We start from the raw sequence: 18,563 nt of genomic DNA, 5'->3' as shown, positions 1-18,563 counted from the left end.
GTTTGAAAAAGGTGAAACAAACGGTGTTGGGGAAAATTCCTTTGTAAATGATGTTTATAGACTTTACACGTCCATGGGTGGGCTCAAACCACCAGCCTTCCGGTTAACAGCCGAACGCGCTGACCGATTGCGCCACAGAGACATTTTGCCCTTTGTTTTGGATTTCATTTAGAGCCCTATTACACAACAATATGTACTAGATGCACTCAAGTGCTTGTCAGTTGTAGAACTATGAATTATACTTTACAAATCAGAATTCTGGTGGTTCAGAAGTATTCAAGACGATGTGGGATGAGGAAATTTCCTATGATTTGTGTTTGAAAAAGGTGAAACAAACGGTGTTGGGGAGAATTCCTATGTAAATGATGTTTATAGACTTTACACGTCCATGGGGTGGCTCAAACCACCAGTAACAGCCAAACTCGCTCACCGATTGCGCCACAGAGACACTAAACCCTTGCATTTATATTTAATTTAGACCTCTATTTCTTAACAATAAGTATTAGGTGCTCTCGAGTGCTTGTCAGTTGTAGAACTATGAATTATTCTTTACAAATCAGAATGCTGGTGGTTCAGAAGTATTCAAGACGATGTGGAAATGAGTAATTTCCTCAATTTCAAGCTGTTGAGTGCTTGTCAGTTGTAGAACTATGAAATATTCTTTACAAATCAGAATGCTGGTGGTTCCGAAGTGTTCAAGACGATGTGGGATGAGGAAATTTCCAATAACTTTTCTTTGACAACTGTACATCAAGCAGCTTTGGCGAAAATTAATTTGTATGTGATGTCTAAAGACTTTACACGTCCCTGGGTGGGCTCGAACCACCAGCCTTCCAATTAACAGCCGAACGCGCTGACCGATTGTGCCACAGAGACATTTGCCCTTTGTTTTGGATTTCATTTAGAGCCCTATTACACAACAATATGTACTAGATGCACTCAAGTCCTTGTCAGTTGTAGAACTATGAATTATTCTTTACAAATCAGAATTCTGGTGGTTTAGAAGTATTCAAGACGATGTGGGATGAGGAAATTTTCTATGATTTGTGTTTGAAAAAGGTGAAACAAAACGGTGTTGGGGAAATTCCTATGTAAATGATGTTATAGACTTTACACGTCCATGGGTGGCTCAAACCACCAGTTAACAGCCAAACTCACTCACCGATTGCGCCACAGAGACACTGAACCCTTGCATTTATATTTGATTTAGACCTCTATTTCTTAACAATAAGTATTAGGTGCTGTCGAGTGCTTGTCAGTTGTAGAACTATGAATTATTCTTTACAAATCAGAATGCTGGTGGTTCCGAAGTTTTCAAGACGATGTGGGATGAGGAAATTTCCAATAACTTTTCTTTGACAAATGTACATCAAGCAGCTTTGGCGAAAATTAATTTGTATGTGATGTCTAAAGACTTTACACGTCCCTGGGTGGGCTCAAACCACCAGCCTTCCAATTAACAGCCGAACGCGCTGACCGATTGTGCCACAGAGACATTTTTCCCTTTGTTTTGGATTTCATTTAGAGCCCTATTACACAACAATATGTACTAGATGCACTCAAGTGCTTGTCAGTTGTAGAACTATGAATTATTCTTTACAAATCAGAATTCTGGTGGTGTTCAGAAGTATTCAAGACGATGTGGGATGAGGAAATTTCCTATGATTTGTGTTTGGAAAAAGGTGTGAAACAAACGGTGTTGGTTGGAGGGAATTCCTATGTAAATGATGTTTATAGACTTTACACGTCCATGGGTGGGCTCAAACCACCAGTTAACAGCCAAACTCGCTCACCGATTGCGCCACAGAGACACTAAACCTTTGCATTTATATTTGATCAAGACGATGTGGGATAAGGAAATTTCCAATAACTTTTCTTTGACAAATGTACATCAAGCAGCTTTGGCGAAAATTAATTTGTATGTGATGTCTAAAGACTTTTCACGTCCCTGGGTGGGCTCAAACCACCAGCCTTCCGGTTAACAGCCGAACGCGGTGACCGATTGCGCCACAGAGACATTTTGCCCTTTGTTTTGGATTTCATTTAGAGCCCTATTACACAACAATATGTATTAGGTGCTGCCGAGTGCTTGTCAGTTGTAGAGCTATGAATTTTTCTTTCCAAATCAGAATGCTGGTGGTTCAGAAGTATTCAAGACGATGTGGGATGAGGAAATTTCCAATGATTTGTGTTTGAAAAAGGTGAAACAAACGGTGTTGGTGAAAATTCCTTTGTAAATGATGTTTATAGACTTTACACGTCCCTGGGTGGGCTCGAACCACTAGCCTTCCGGTTAACAGCCGAACGCGCTGACCGATTGCGCCACAGAGACATTTTGCCCTTTGTTTTGGATTTCATTTAGAGCCCTATTACACAACAATATGTACTAGATGCACTCAAGTGCTTGTCAGTTGTAGAACTATGAATTATTCTTTAAAAATCAGAATTCTGGTGGTTCAGAAGTATTCAAGACGATGTGGGATGGAGAGGAAATTTTCCTATGATTTGTGTTTGAAATGATGAAGATTGATGTGAAAAACGGTGTTGGGGAGAATTCCTTTGTAAATGATGTTTATAGACTTTACACGTCCATGGGTGGGCTCAAACCACCAGTTAACAGCCAAACTCACTCACCGATTGCGCCACAGAGACACTGAACCCTTGCATTTATATTTGATTTAGACCTCTATTTCTTAACAATAAGTATTAGGTGCTGTCGAGTGCTTGTCAGTTGTAGAACTATGAATTATTCTTTACAAATTAGAATGCTGGTGGTTCAGAAGTATTCAAGACGATATGTATTAGATGCACTCAAGTGCTTGTCAGTTGTAGAGCTATGAATTATTCTTTACAAATCAGAATGCTGGTGGTTCAGAAGTATTCAAGACGATGTGGGATGAGAAAATTTCCAATGATTTGTGTTTGAAAAAGGGTGAAACAAACGGTGTTGGGGAAAATTCCTTTGTAAATGATGTTTATAGACTTTACACGTCCATGGGTGGGCTCAAACCACCAGGTTAACAGCCAAACTCGCTCACCGATTGCGCCACAGAGACACTAAACCCTTGCATTTATTAATTTAGACCTCTATTTCTTAACAATAAGTATTAGGTGCTGTCGAGTGCTTGTCAGTTGTAGAACTATGAATTATTCTTTCCAAATCAGAATGCTGGTGGTTCAGAAGTATTCAAGACGATGTGGAACGAGAAATTTCCTCAATTTCAAGCTGTTGAGTGCTTGTCAGTTGTAGAACTATGAAATATTCTTTACAAATCAATGCTGGTGGTTCAGAAGTGTTCAAGACGAGTGGGATGAGGAAATTTCCAATAACTTTTCTTTGACAAATGTACATCAAGCAGCTTTGGCGAAAATAAAATTAATTTGTATGTGATGTCTAAAGACTTTACACGTCCCTGGGTGGGCTCGAACCACCAGTCTTCCGGTTAACAGCCGAACGCGCTGACCGATTGCGCCACAGAGACATTTTACCCTTTGCTTTGGATTTCATTTAGAGCCCTATTACCCAACAATATGTATTAGGTGCTGCCGAGTGCTTGTCAGTTGTAGAGCTATGAATTATTCTTTACAAATCAGAATGCTGGTGGTTTAGAAGTATTCAAGACGATGTGGGATGAGGAAATTTCCTATGATTTGTGTTTGAAAAAGGTGTGAATGAATGGAATGTGATAATGACTGTTGTGATGATAACAAACGGTGTGGGGAGGAAGAAATTCCTATGTAAATGATGTTTATAGACTTTACACGTCCATGGGTGGGCTCAAACCACCAGTTAACAGCCAAACTCGCTCACCGATTGCGCCACAGAGACACTAAACCTTTGCATTTATATTTGATTTAGACGATGTGGGATAAGGAAATTTCCAATAACTTTTCTTTGACAAATGTACATCAGCAGCTTTGGCGAAAATTAATTTGTATGTGATGTCTAAAGACTTTACACGTCCCTGGGTGGGCTCAAACCACCAGCCTTCCGGTTAACAGCCGAACGCGCTGACCGATTGCGCCACAGAGACATTTTGCCCTTTGTTTGGATTTCATTTAAGCCCTATTACACAACAATATGTACTAGATGCACTCAAGTGCTTGTCAGTTGTAGAACTATGAATTATTCTTTACAAATCAGAATTCTGGTGGTTCAGAAGTATTCAAGACGATGTGGGATGAGGAAATTTCCAATGATTTGTGTTTTAAAGATGAAAAGTGTGAAACAAACGGTGTTGGTGAAAATTCCTTTGTAAATGATGTTTATAGACTTTACACGTCCATGGGTGGGCTCAAACCACCAGTTAACAGCCAAACTCACTCACCGATTGCGCCACAGAGACACTAAACCCTTGCATTTATATTTGATTTAGACCTCTATTTCTTAACAATAAGTATTAGGGCTGTGAGTGCTTGTCAGTTGTAGAACTATGAATTATTCTTTACAAATGGAATGCTGGTGGTTCAAAGTATTCAAGACGATATGTATTAGATGCACTCAAGTGCTTGTCAGTTGTTAGAGCTATGAATTATTCTTTACAAATCAGAATGCTGGTGGTTCAGAAGTATTCAGACGATGTGGGATGAGAAAATTTCCAATGATTTGTGTTGATGAAAAAGGTGATGTGAAAATGAAACAAACGGTTGTTGGGGAAAATTCCTTTGTAAATGATGTTTATAGACTTACACGTCCATGGGTGGGCCTCAAACCACAGCCTTCCGGTTAACAGCCGAACGCGCTGACCGATTGCGCCACAGAGACATTTTGCCCTTTGTTTTGGATTTCATTTAGAGCCCTATTACACAAACAATATGTACTAGATGCACTCAAGTGCTTGTCAGTTGTAGAACTATGAATTATACTTTACAAATCAGAATTCTGGTGGTTCAGAAGTATTCAAGACGATGTGGGATGAGGAAATTTCCTATGATTTGTGTTTGAAAAAGGTGAAACAAACGGTGTTGGGGAGAATTCCTATGTAAATGATGTTTATAGACTTTACACGTCCATGGGTGGGCTCAAACCACCAGTTAACAGCCAAACTCGCTCACCGATTGCGCCACAGAGACACTAAACCCTTGCATTTATATTTAATTTAGACCTCTATTTCTTAACAATAAGTATTAGGTGCTCTCGAGTGCTTGTCAGTTGTAGAACTATGAATTATTCTTTACAAATCAGAATGCTGGTGGTTCAGAAGTATTCAAGACGATGTGGAACGAGTACATTTCCTCAATTTCAAGCTGTTGAGTGCTTGTCAGTTGTAGAACTATGAAATATTCTTTACAAATCAGAATGCTGGTGGTTCGAAGTGTTCAAGACGATGTGGGATGAGGAAATTTCCAAAACTTTTCTTTGACAACTGTACATCAAGCAGCTTTGGCGAAAATTAATTTGTATGTGATGTCTAAAGACTTTACACGTCCCTGGGTGGGCTCGAACCACCAGCCTTCCATTAACAGCCGAACGCGCTGACCGATTGTGCCACAGAGACATTTTGCCCTTGTTTTGGATTTCATTTAGAGCCCTATTACACAACAATATGTACTAGATGCACTCAAGTCTTGTCAGTGTTGTAGAACTATGAATTATTCTTTACAAATCAGAATTCTGGTGGTTCAGAAGTATTCAAGACGATGTGGGATGAGGAAATTTCCTATGATTTGTGTTTGAAAAAGGTGAAACAAACGGTGTTGGGGAGAATTCCTATGTAAATGATGTTTATAGACTTTACACGTCCATGGGTGGGCTCAAACCACCAGTTAACAGCCAAACTCACTCACCGATTGCGCCACAGAGACACTGAACCCTTGCATTTATATTTGATTTAGACCTCTATTTCTTAACAATAAGTATTAGGTGCTGTCGAGTGCTTGTCAGTTGTAGAACTATGAATTATTCTTTACAAATCAGAATGCTGGTGGTTCCGAAGTGTTCAAGACGATGTGGGATGAGGAAATTTCCAATAACTTTTCTTTGACAAATGTACATCAAGCAGCTTTGGCGAAAATTAATTTGTATGTGATGTCTAAAGACTTTACACGTCCCTGGGTGGGCTCAAACCACCAGCCTTCCAATTAACAGCCGAACGCGCTGACCGATTGTGCCACAGAGACATTTTTCCCTTTGTTTTGGATTTCATTTAGAGCCCTATTACACAACAATATGTACTAGATGCACTCAAGTGCTTGTCAGTTGTAGAACTATGAATTATTCTTTACAAATCAGAATTCTGGTGGTTTAGAAGTATTCAAGACGATGTGGGATGAGGAAATTTCCTATGATTTGTGTTTGAAAAAGGTGAAACAAACGGTGTTGGGGAGAATTCCTATGTAAATGATGTTTATAGACTTTACACGTCCATGGGTGGGCTCAAACCACCAGTTAACAGCCAAACTCGCTCACCGATTGCGCCACAGAGACACTAAACCTTTGCATTTATATTTGATCAAGACGATGTGGGATAAGGAAATTTCCAATAACTTTTCTTTGACAAATGTACATCAAGCAGCTTTGGCGAAAATTAATTTGTATGTGATGTCTAAAGACTTTTCACGTCCCTGGGTGGGCTCAAACCACCAGCCTTCCGGTTAACAGCCGAACGCGGTGACCGATTGCGCCACAGAGACATTTTGCCCTTTGTTTTGGATTTCATTTAGAGCCCTATTACACAACAATATGTATTAGGTGCTGCCGAGTGCTTGTCAGTTGTAGAGCTATGAATTTTTCTTTCCAAATCAGAATGCTGGTGGTTCAGAAGTATTCAAGACGATGTGGGATGAGGAGGAAATTTCCAATGATTGTGTTGGTTGAAAAATGTGAGTGAATGAAACAAACGGTGTGGTGTTGTGAAAATTCCTTTGTAATGATGTTTATAGACTTACACGTCCCTGGGTGGGCTCGAACCACCAGCCTTCCGGTTAACAGCCGAACGCGCTGACCGATTGCGCCACAGAGACATTTTGCCCTTTGTTTTGGATTTCATTTAGAGCCCTATTACACAACAATATGTACTAGATGCACTCAAGTGCTTGTCAGTTGTAGAACTATGAATTATTCTTTAAAAATCAGAATTCTGGTGGTTCAGAAGTATTCAAGACGATGTGGGATGAGGAAATTTCTATGATTGTGTTTGAAAAAGGTGATGTGATGATGTGATGAAAAGTGTGATGAAACAAACGGTGTTGGGGAATTCCTATGTAAATGATGTTTATAGACTTTACACGTCCATGGGTGGGCTCAAACCACCAGTTAACAGCCAAACTCGCTCACCGATTGCGCCACAGAGACACTAAACCCTTGCATTTATATTTGATTTAGACCTCTATTTCTTAACAATAAGTATTAGGTGCTGTCGAGTGCTTGTCAGTTGTAGAACTATGAATTATTCTTTACAAATCAGAATGCTGGTGGTTCAGAAGTATTCAAGACGATATGTATTAGATGCACTCAAGTGCTTGTCAGTTGTAGAGCTATGAATTATTCTTTACAAATCAGAATGCTGGTGGTTCAGAAGTATTCAAGACGATGTGGGATGAGAAAATTTCCAATGATTTGTGTTTGAAAAAGTGGTGAAACAAACGGTGTGGGGGAAAATTCCTTTGTAAATGATGTTTATAGACTTTACACGTCCATGGGTGGGCTCAAACCACCAGTTAACAGCCAAACTCGCTCACCGATTGCGCCACAGAGACACTAAACCCTTGCATTTAATTTAATTTAGACCTCTATTTTTAACAATAAGTATTAGGTGCTGTCGAGTGCTTGTCAGTTGTAGAACTATGAATTATTCTTTCCAAATCAGAATGCTGGTGGTTCAGAAGTATTCAAGACGATGTGGAACGAGTAAATTTCCTCAATTTCAAGCTGTTGAGTGCTTGTCAGTTGTAGAACTATGAAATATTCTTTACAAATCAGAATGCTGGTGGTTCAGAAGTGTTCAAGACGATGTGGGATGAGGAAATTTCCAATAACTTTTCTTTGACAAATGTACATCAAGCAGCTTTGGCGAAAATTAATTTGTATGTGATGTCTAAAGACTTTACACGTCCCTGGGTGGGCTCGAACCACCAGTCTTCCGGTTAACAGCCGAACGCGCTGACCGATTGCGCCACAGAGACATTTACCCTTTGCTTTGGATTTCATTTAGAGCCCTATTACCCAACAATATGTATTAGGTGCTGCCGAGTGCTTGTCAGTTGTAGAGCTATGAATTATTCTTTACAAATCAGAATGCTGGTGGTTTAGAAGTATTCAAGACGATGTGGGATGAGGAAATTTCCTATGATTTGTGTTTGAAAAAGGTGAAACAAACGGTGTTGGGGAGAATTCCTATGTAAATGATGTTTATAGACTTTACACGTCCATGGGTGGGCTCAAACCACCAGTTAACAGCCAAACTCGCTCACCGATTGCGCCACAGAGACACTAAACCTTTGCATTTATATTTGATTTAGACGATGTGGGATAAGGAAATTTCCAATAACTTTTCTTTGACAAATGTACATCAAGCAGCTTTGGCGAAAATTAATTTGTATGTGATGTCTAAAGACTTTACACGTCCCTGGGTGGGCTCGAACCACCAGCCTTCCGGTTAACACGACCGAACGCGCTGACCGATTGCGCCACAGAGACATTTTGCCCTTTGTTTTGGATTTCATTTAGAGCCCTATTACACAACAATATGTACTAGATGCACTCAAGTGCTTGTCAGTTGTAGAACTATGAATTATTCTTTACAAATCAGAATTCTGGTGGTTCAGAAGTATTCAAGACGATGTGGGATGAGGAAATTTCCAATGATTTGTGTTTGAAAAAGGTGAAACAAACGGTGTTGGGGAAAATTCCTTTGTAAATGATGTTTATAGACTTTACACGTCCATGGGTGGGCTCAAACCACCAGTTAACAGCCAAACTCACTCACCGATTGCGCCACAGAGACACTAAACCCTTGCATTTATATTTGATTTAGACCTCTATTTCTTAACAATAAGTATTAGGTGCTGTCGAGTGCTTGTCAGTTGTAGAACTATGAATTATTCTTTACAAATGAGAATGCTGGTGGTTCAAAAGTATTCAAGACGATATGTATTAGATGCACTCAAGTGCTTGTCAGTTGTAGAGCTATGAATTATTCTTTACAAATCAGAATGCTGGTGGTTCAGAAGTATTCAAGACGATGTGGGATGAGAAAATTTCCAATGATTTGTGTTTGAAAAAGGTGAAACAAACGGTGTTGGGGAAAATTCCTTTGTAAATGATGTTTATAGACTTTACACGTCCATGGGTGGGCTCAAACCACCAGTTAACAGCCAAACTCGCTCACCGATTGCGCCACAGAGACACTAAACCCTTGCATTTATATTTGATTTAGACCTCTATTTCTTAACAATAAGTATTAGGTGCTGTCGAGTGCTTGTCAGTTGTAGAACTATGAATTATTCTTTCCAAATCAGAATGCTGGTGGTTCAGTATTCAAGACGATGTGGAATGAGAAAATTTCCTCAATTTCAAGAAATAGAAGTATTCAAGACGATGTGGAATGAGAAAATTTTCTCAACTTCAAGCTGTTGAGTGCTTGTCAGTTGTAGAACTATGAATTATTCTTTACAAATCAGAATGCTGGTGGTTCAGAAGTGTTCAAGACGATGTGGGATGAGGAAATTTCCAATAACTTTTCTTTGACAAATGTACATCAAACAGCTTTGGCGAAAATTAATTTGTATGTGATGTCTAAAGACTTTACACGTCCCTGGGTGGGCTCGAACCACCAGCCTTCCGGTTAACAGCCGAACGCGCTGACCGATTGCGCCACAGAGACATTTTGCCCTTTGTTTTGGATGTCATTTAGAGCCCTATTACACAACAATATGTATTAGGTGCTGCCGAGTGCTTGTCAGTTGTAGAGCTATGAATTATTCTTTACAAATCAGAATGCTGGTGGTTCAGAAGTATTCAAGACGATGTGGGATGAGAAAATTTCCAATGATTTGTGTTTGAAAAAGGTGAAACAAACGGTGTTGGGGAAAATTCCTTTGTAAATGATGTTTACAGACTTTACACGTCCATGGGTGGGCTCAAACCACCAGTTAACAGCCAAACTCGCTCACCGATTGCGCCACAGAGACACTAAACCCTTGCATTTATATTTGATTTAGACCTCTATTTCTTAACAATAAGTATTAGGTGCTGTCGAGTGCTTGTCAGTTGTAGAACTATGAATTATTCTTTACAAATCAGAATGCTGGTGGTTCAGGAGTATTCAAGACGATGTGGAATGAGGAAATTTCCTCAATTTCAAGCTGTTGAGTGCTTGTCAGTTGTAGAACTATGAATTATTCTTTACAAATGAGAATGCTGGTGGTTCAGAAGTGTTCAAGACGATGTGGGATGAGGAAATTTCCAATAACTTTTCTTTGACAAATGTACATCAAGCAGCTTTGGCGAAAATTAATTTGTATGTGATGTCTAAAGAATTTACACGTCCCTGGGTGGGCTCGAACCACCAGCCTTCCGGTTAACAGCCGAACGCGCTGACCGATTGCGCCACAGAGACATTTTGCCCTTGGTTTTGGATTTCATTTAGAGCCCTATTACACAACAATATGTATTAGGTGCTGCCAATATGTACTAGATGCACTCAAGTGCTTGTCAGTTGTAGAACTATGAATTATTCTTTACAAATCAGAATGCTGGTGGTTCAGAAGTATTCAAGACGATATGTATTAGATGCACTCAAGTGCTTGTCAGTTGTAGAACTATGAATTATTCTTTACAAATCAGAATTCTGGTGGTTCAGAAGTATTCAAGACGATGTGGGATGAGGAAATTTCCTATGATTTGTGTTTGAAAAAGGTGAAACAAACGGTGTTGGGGAGAATTCCTATGTAAATGATGTTTATAGACTTTACACGTCCATGGGTGGGCTCAAACCACCAGTTAACAGCCAAACTCGCTCACCGATTGCGCCACAGAGACACTAAACCCTTGCATTTATATTTGATTTAGACCTCTATTTCTTAACAATAAGTATTAGGTGCTGTCGAGTGCTTGTCATTTGTAGAACTATGAATTATTCTTTACAAATGAGAATGCTGGTGGTTCAGAAGTATTCAAGACGATATGTATTAGATGCACTCAAGTGCTTGTCAGTTTAGAGCTATGAATTATTCTTTACAAATCAGAATGCTGGTGGTTCAGAAGTATTCAAGACGATGTGGGATGAGAAAATTTCCAATGATTTGTGTTTGAAAAAGGTGAAACAACGGTGTTGGGGAAAAATTCCTTTGTAAATGATGTTTATAGACTTTACACGTCCATGGGTGGGCTCAATCACCAGTTAACAGCCAAACTCGCTCACCGATTGCACCACAGAGACACTAAACCCTTGCATTTATATTTGATTTAGACCTCTATTTCTTAACAATAAGTATTAGGTGCTCTCGAGTGCTTGTCAGTTGTAGAACTATGAATTATTCTTTACAAATCAGAATGCTGGTGGTTCAGAAGTATTCAACGATATGTATTAGATGCACTCAAGTGCTTGTCAGTTGTAGAACTATGAATTATTCTTTACAAATCAGAATGCTGGTGGTTCAGTATTCAAGACGATGTGTGGAGTGAGAAAATTTCCTCAATTCAAGAAATAGAAGTATTCAAGACGATGTGGAATGGGAAAATTTTCTCAACTTCAAGCTGTTGAGTGCTTGTCAGTTGTAGAACTATGAATTATTCTTTACAAATCAGAATGCTGGTGGTTCAGAAGTGTTCAAGACGATGTGGGATGAGGAAATTTCCAATAACTTTTCTTTGACAAATGTACATCAAGCAGCTTTGGCGAAAATTAATTTGTATGTGATGTCTAAAGAATTTACACGTCCCTGGGTGGGCTTGAACCACCAGCCTTCCGGTTAACAGCCGAACGCGCTGACCGATTGCGCCACAGAGACATTTTGCCCTTGGTTTTGGATTTCATTTAGAGCCCTATTACACAACAATATGTACTAGATGCACTCAAGTGCTTGTCAGTTGTAGAGCTATGAATTATCTTTACAAATCAGAATTCTGGTGGTTCAGAAGTATTCAAGACGATGTGGGATGAGGAAATTTACTATGATTTGTGTTTGAAAAAGGTGAAACAAACGGTTGTTGGGGAGAATTCCTATGTAAATGATGTTTATAGACTTTACACGTCCATGGGTGGGCTCAAACCACCAGTTAACAGCCAAACTCGCTCACTGATTGCGCCACAGAGACACTAAACCCTTGCATTTATATTTCATTTAGACCTCTGTTTTTTAACAATAAGTATTAGGTGCTGTCGAGTGCTTGTCAGTTGTAGAACTATGAATTATTCTTTACAAATCAGAATGCTGGTGGTTCAGAAGTATTCAAAACGATATGTATTAGATGCACTCAAGTGCTTGTCAGCTGTAGAACTATGAATTATTCTTTACAAATCAGAATGCTGGTGGTTCAGAAGTGTTCAAGACGATGTGGGATGAGGAAATTTCCAATAACTTTTCTTTGACAAATGTACATCAAGCAGCTTTGGCGAAAATTAATTTGTATGTGATGTCTAAAGAATTTACACGTCCCTGGGTGGGCTCGAACCACCAGCCTTCCGGTTAACAGCCGAACGCGCTGACCGATTGCGCCACAGAGACATTTTGCCCTTGGTTTTGGATTTCATTTAGAGCCCTATTACACAACAATATGTACTAGATGCACTCAAGTGCTTGTCAGTTGTAGAACTATGAATTATTCTTTACAAATCAAAATTCTGGTGGTTGAATACTTCTGAACCACCAGAATTCTGATTTGTAAAGAATAATTCATAGTTCTACAACTGACAAGCACTTGAGTGCATCTAGTACATATTGATGTGTAATAGGGCTCTAAATGAAATCCAAAACCAAGGGCAAAATGTCTCTGTGGTGCAATTACACATTATTACACAACAATATGTACTAGATGCACTCAAGTGCTTGTCAGTTGTAGAACTATGAATTATTCTTTACAAATCAAAATTCTGGTGGTTCAGAAGTATTCAAGACGATGTGGGATGAGGAAATTTACTATGATTTGTGTTTGAAAAAGGTGAAACAAACGGTGTTGGGGAGAATTCCTATGTAAATGATGTTTATAGACTTTACACGTCCATGGGTGGGCTCAAACCACCAGTTAACAGCCAAACTCGCTCACCGATTGCGCCACAGAGACACTAAACCCTTGCATTTATATTTGATTTAGACCTCTATTTCTTAACAATAAGTATTAGGTGCTGTCGAGTGCTTGTCATTTGTAGAACTATGAATTATTCTTTACAAATGAGAATGCTGGTGGTTCAGAAGTATTCAAGACGATATGTATTAGATGCACTCAAGTGCTTGTCAGTTGTAGAACTATGAATTATTCTTTACAAATCAGAATGCTGGTGGTTCAGAAGTGTTCAAGACGATGTGGGATGAGGAAATTTCCAATAACTTTTCTTTGACAAATGTACATCAAGCAGCTTTGGCGAAAATTAATTTGTATGTGATGTCTAAAGAATTTACACGTCCCTAGGTGGGCTCGAACCACCAGCCTTCCAGTTAACAGCCGAACGCGCTGACCGATTGCACCACAGAGACATTTTGCCCTTGGTTTTGGATTTCATTTAGAGCCCTATTACACATCAATATGTACTAGATGCACTCAAGTGCTTGTCAGTTGTAGAACTATGAATTATTCTTTACAAATCAGAATTCTGGTGGTTCAGAAGTATTCAAGACGATGTGGGATGAGGAAATTTCCTATGATTTGTGTTTGAAAAAGGTGAAACAAACGGTGTTGGGGAAGATTCCTTTGTAAATGATGTTTATAGACTTTACACGTCCATGGGTGGGCTCAAATCACCAGTTAACAGCCAAACTCGCTCACCGATTGCACCACAGAGACAGTAAACCCTTGCATTTATATTTGATTTAGACCTCTATTTCTTAACAATAAGTATTAGGTGCTCTCGAGTGCTTGTCAGTTGTAGAACTATGAATTATTCTTTACAAATCAGAATGCTGGTGGTTCAGAAGTATTCAAGACGATGTATTAGATGCACTCAAGTGCTTGTCAGTTGTAGAACTATGAATTATTCTTTACAAATCAGAATGCTGGTGGTTCAGAAGTGTTCAAGACGATGTGGGATGAGGAAATTTCCAATAACTTTTCTTTGACAAATGTACATCAAGCAGCTTTGGCGAAAATTAATTTGTATGTGATGTCTAAAGAATTTACACGTCCCTGGGTGGGCTCGAACCACCAGCCTTCAAGTTAACAGCCGGACGCGCTGACCGATTGCACCACAGAGACATTTTGCCCTTGGTTTTGGATTTCATTTAGAGCCCTATTACACAACAATATGTATTAGATATACTCAAGTGCTTGTCAGTTGTAGAACTATGAATTATTCTTTACAAATCAGAATGCTGGTGGTTCAGAAGTATTCAAGACGATATGTATTAGATGCACTCAAGTGCTTGTCAGTTGTAGAACTATGAATTATTCTTTACAAATCAGAATTCTGGTGGTTCAGAAGTATTCAAGACGATGTGGGATGGGATGAGGAAATTTCCTATGATTTGTGTTTGAAAAAGGTGAAACAAACGGTGTTGGGGAGAATTCCTATGTAAATGATGTTTATAGACTTTACACGTCCATGGGTGGGCTCAAACCACCAGTTAACAGCCAAACTCGCTCACCGATTGCGCCACAGAGACACTAAACCCTTGCATTTATATTTGATTTAGACCTCTATTTCTTAACAATAAGTATTAGGTGCTGTCGAGTGCTTGTCATTTGTAGAACTATGAATTATTCTTTACAAATGAGAATGCTGGTGGTTCAGAAGTATTCAGACGATATGTATTAGATGCACTCAAGTGCTTGTCAGTTGTAGAGCTATGAATTATTCTTTACAAATCAGAATGCTGGTGGTTCAGAAGTATTCAAGACGATGTGGGATGAGAAAATTTCCAATGATTTGTGTTTGAAAAGGTGAAACAAACGGTGTTGGGGAAATTCCTTTGTAAATGATGTTTATAGACTTTACACGTCCATGGGTGGGCTCAAATCACCAGTTAACAGCCAAACTCGCTCACCGATTGCACCACAGAGACACTAAACCCTTGCATTTATATTTGATTTAGACCTCTATTTCTTAACAATAAGTATTAGGTGCTCTCGAGTGCTTGTCAGTTGTAGAACTATGAATTATTCTTTACAAATCAGAATGCTGGTGGTTCAGAAGTATTCAAGACGATATGTATTAGATGCACTCAAGTGCTTGTCAGTTGTAGAAACTATGAATTATTCTTTACAAATCAGAATGCTGGTGGTTCAGTATTCAAGACGATGTGGAGTGAGAAAATTTCCTCAATTTCAAGAAATAGAAGTATTCAAGACGATGTGGAATGGGAAAATTTTCTCAACTTCAAGCTGTTGAGTGCTTGTCAGTTGTAGAACTATGAATTATTCTTTACAAATCAGAATGCTGGTGGTTCAGAAGTGTTCAAGACGATGTGGGATGAGGAAATTTCCAATAACTTTTCTTTGACAAATGTACATCAAGCAGCTTTGGCGAAAATTAATTTGTATGTGATGTCTAAAGAATTTACACGTCCCTGGGTGGGCTTGAACCACCAGCCTTCCGGTTAACAGCCGAACGCGCTGACCGATTGCGCCACAGAGACATTTTGCCCTTGGTTTTGGATTTCATTTAGAGCCCTATTACACAACAATATGTACTAGATGCACTCAAGTGCTTGTCAGTTGTAGAGCTATGAATTATTCTTTACAAAATCAGAATTCTGGTGGTTCAGAAGTATTCAAGACGATGTGGGATGAGGAAATTTACTATGATTTGTGTTTGAAAAAGGTGAAACAAACGGTGTTGGGGAGAATTCCTATGTAAATGATGTTTATAGACTTTACACGTCCATGGGTGGGCTCAAACCACCAGTTAACAGCCAAACTCGCTCACTGATTGCGCCACAGAGACACTAAACCCTTGCATTTATATTTCATTTAGACCTCTATTTTTTAACAATAAGTATTAGGTGCTGTCGAGTGCTTGTCAGTTGTAGAACTATGAACTATTCTTTACAAATCAGAATGCTGGTGGTTCAGAAGTATTCAAAACGATATGTATTAGATGCACTCAAGTGCTTGTCAGCTGTAGAACTATGAATTATTCTTTACAAATCAGAATGCTGGTGGTTCAGAAGTGTTCAAGACGATGTGGGATGGAGGAAATTTCCAATAACTTTTCTTTGACAAATGTACATCAAGCAGCTTTGGCGAAAATTAATTTGTATGTGATGTCTAAAGAATTTACACGTCCCTGGGTGGGCTCGAACCACCAGCCTTCCGGTTAACAGCCGAACGCGCTGACCGATTGCGCCACAGAGACATTTTGCCCTTGGTTTTGGATTTCATTTAGAGCCCTATTACACAACAATATGTACTAGATGCACTCAAGTGCTTGTCAGTTGTAGAACTATGAATTATTCTTTACAAATCAAAATTCTGGTGGTTCAGAAGTATTCAAGACGATGTGGGATGAGGAAATTTACTATGATTTGTGTTTGAAAAAGGTGAAACAAACGGTGTTGGGAGAATTCCTATGTAAATGATGTTTATAGACTTTACACGTCCATGGGTGGGGCTCAACCACCAGTTAACAGCCAAACTCGCTCACCGATTGCGCCACAGAGACACTAAACCCTTGCATTTATATTTGATTTAGACCTCTATTTCTTAACAATAAGTATTAGGTGCTGTCGAGTGCTTGTCATTTGTAGAACTATGAATTATTCTTTACAAATGAGAATGCTGGTGGTTCAGAAGTATTCAAGACGATATGTATTAGATGCACTCAAGTGCTTGTCAGTTGTAGAACTATGAATTATTCTTTACAAATCAGAATGCTGGTGGTTCAGAAGTGTTCAAGACGATGTGGGATGAGGAAATTTCCAAAAACTTTTCTTGACAAATGTACATCAAGCAGCTTTGGCGAAAATTAATTTGTATGTGATGTCTAAAGAATTTACACGTCCCTAGGTGGGCTCGAACCACCAGCCTTCCAGTTAACAGCCGAACGCGCTGACCGATTGCACCACAGAGACATTTTGCCCTTGGTTTGGATTTCATTTAGAGCCCTATTACACATCAATATGTACTAGATGCACTCAAGTGCTTGTCAGTTGTAGAACTATGAATTATTCTTTACAAATCAGAATTCTGGTGGTTCCAGAAGTATTCAAGACGATGTGGGATGAGGAAATTTCCTATGATTTGTGTTTGAAAAAGGTGAAACAAACGGTGTTGGGGAAGATTCCTTTGTAAATGATGTTTATAGACTTTACACGTCCATGGGTGGGCTCAAATCACCAGTTAACAGCCAAACTCGCTCACCGATTGCACCACAGAGACAGTAAACCCTTGCATTTATATTTGATTTAGACCTCTATTTCTTAACAATAAGTATTAGGTGCTCTCGAGTGCTTGTCAGTTGTAGAACTATGAATTATTCTTTACAAATCAGAATGCTGGTGGTTCAGAAGTATTCAAGACGATATGTATTAGATGCACTCAAGTGCTTGTCAGTTGTAGAACTATGAATTATTCTTTACAAATCAGAATGCTGGTGGTTCAGAAGTGTTCAAGACGATGTGGGATGAGGAAATTTCCAATAACTTTTCTTTGACAAATGTACATCAAGCAGCTTTGGCGAAAATTAATTTGTATGTGATGTCTAAAGAATTTACACGTCCCTGGGTGGGCTCGAACCACCAGCCTTCAAGTTAACAGCCGAACGCGCTGACCGATTGCACCACAGAGACATTTTGCCCTTGGTTTTGGATTTCATTTAGAGCCCTATTACACAACAATATGTATTAGATGCACTCAAGTGCTTGTCAGTTGTAGAACTATGAATTATTCTTTACAAATCAGAATGCTGGTGGTTCAGAAGTATTCAAGACGATATGTATTAGATGCACTCAAGTGCTTGTCAGTTGTAGAACTATGAATTATTCTTTACAAATCAGAATTCTGGTGGTTCAGAAGTATTCAAGACGATGTGGGATGAGGAAATTTCCTATGATTTGTGTTTGAAAAAGGTGAAACAAACGGTGTTGGGGAGAATTCCTATGTAAATGATGTTTATAGACTTTACACGTCCATGGGTGGGCTCAAACCACCAGTTAACAGCCAAACTCGCTCACCGATTGCGCCACAGAGACACTAAACCCTTGCATTTATATTTGATTTAGACCTCTATTTCTTAACAATAAGTATTAGGTGCTGTCGAGTGCTTGTCATTTGTAGAACTATGAATTATTCTTTACAAATGAGAATGCTGGTGGTTCAGAAGTATTCAAGACGATATGTATTAGATGCACTCAAGTGCTTGTCAGTTGTAGAGCTATGAATTATTCTTTACAAATCAGAATGCTGGTGGTTCAGAAGTATTCAAGACGATGTGGGATGAGAAAATTTCCAATGATTTGTGTTTGAAAAAGGT

General features: G+C 39.1%; 1 protein-coding gene and 12 non-coding genes across 13 annotated transcripts in view; all 13 read right to left on the bottom strand.

Annotated features, from left to right (window-relative positions):
- zmat4a (zinc finger, matrin-type 4a) overlaps positions 1–18,563 on the bottom strand; it is a 125,175-nt gene that overhangs the window by 36,684 nt on the left and 69,928 nt on the right. The gene's annotated exons all lie outside the window — the stretch shown is intronic.
- trnan-guu (transfer RNA asparagine (anticodon GUU)) lies at positions 2,259–2,332 on the bottom strand. The gene has a single exon. It is a non-coding gene; the product is annotated as a tRNA-Asn (tRNA).
- Positions 3,409–3,482, bottom strand: trnan-guu (transfer RNA asparagine (anticodon GUU)). The gene has a single exon. It is a non-coding gene; the product is annotated as a tRNA-Asn (tRNA).
- On the bottom strand, positions 3,961–4,034 carry trnan-guu (transfer RNA asparagine (anticodon GUU)). Its single transcript has one exon. It is a non-coding gene; the product is annotated as a tRNA-Asn (tRNA).
- trnan-guu (transfer RNA asparagine (anticodon GUU)) lies at positions 6,890–6,963 on the bottom strand. The gene has a single exon. It is a non-coding gene; the product is annotated as a tRNA-Asn (tRNA).
- trnan-guu (transfer RNA asparagine (anticodon GUU)) lies at positions 8,051–8,124 on the bottom strand. Its single transcript has one exon. It is a non-coding gene; the product is annotated as a tRNA-Asn (tRNA).
- Positions 8,563–8,638, bottom strand: trnah-gug (transfer RNA histidin (anticodon GUG)). Its single transcript has one exon. It is a non-coding gene; the product is annotated as a tRNA-His (tRNA).
- trnan-guu (transfer RNA asparagine (anticodon GUU)) lies at positions 9,751–9,824 on the bottom strand. Its single transcript has one exon. It is a non-coding gene; the product is annotated as a tRNA-Asn (tRNA).
- Positions 10,486–10,559, bottom strand: trnan-guu (transfer RNA asparagine (anticodon GUU)). The gene has a single exon. It is a non-coding gene; the product is annotated as a tRNA-Asn (tRNA).
- Positions 11,879–11,952, bottom strand: trnan-guu (transfer RNA asparagine (anticodon GUU)). The gene has a single exon. It is a non-coding gene; the product is annotated as a tRNA-Asn (tRNA).
- On the bottom strand, positions 12,596–12,669 carry trnan-guu (transfer RNA asparagine (anticodon GUU)). The gene has a single exon. It is a non-coding gene; the product is annotated as a tRNA-Asn (tRNA).
- On the bottom strand, positions 15,656–15,729 carry trnan-guu (transfer RNA asparagine (anticodon GUU)). The gene has a single exon. It is a non-coding gene; the product is annotated as a tRNA-Asn (tRNA).
- trnan-guu (transfer RNA asparagine (anticodon GUU)) lies at positions 16,375–16,448 on the bottom strand. Its single transcript has one exon. It is a non-coding gene; the product is annotated as a tRNA-Asn (tRNA).

This window comes from Betta splendens, chromosome 9 (genome assembly GCF_900634795.4).
Source record: "Betta splendens chromosome 9, fBetSpl5.4, whole genome shotgun sequence".
Lineage (NCBI taxonomy): Eukaryota > Metazoa > Chordata > Actinopteri > Anabantiformes > Osphronemidae > Betta > Betta splendens.
The sequence above is the reverse complement of the archived record's forward strand: the minus strand, read 5'-3'. Positions and strand labels throughout refer to the sequence as shown.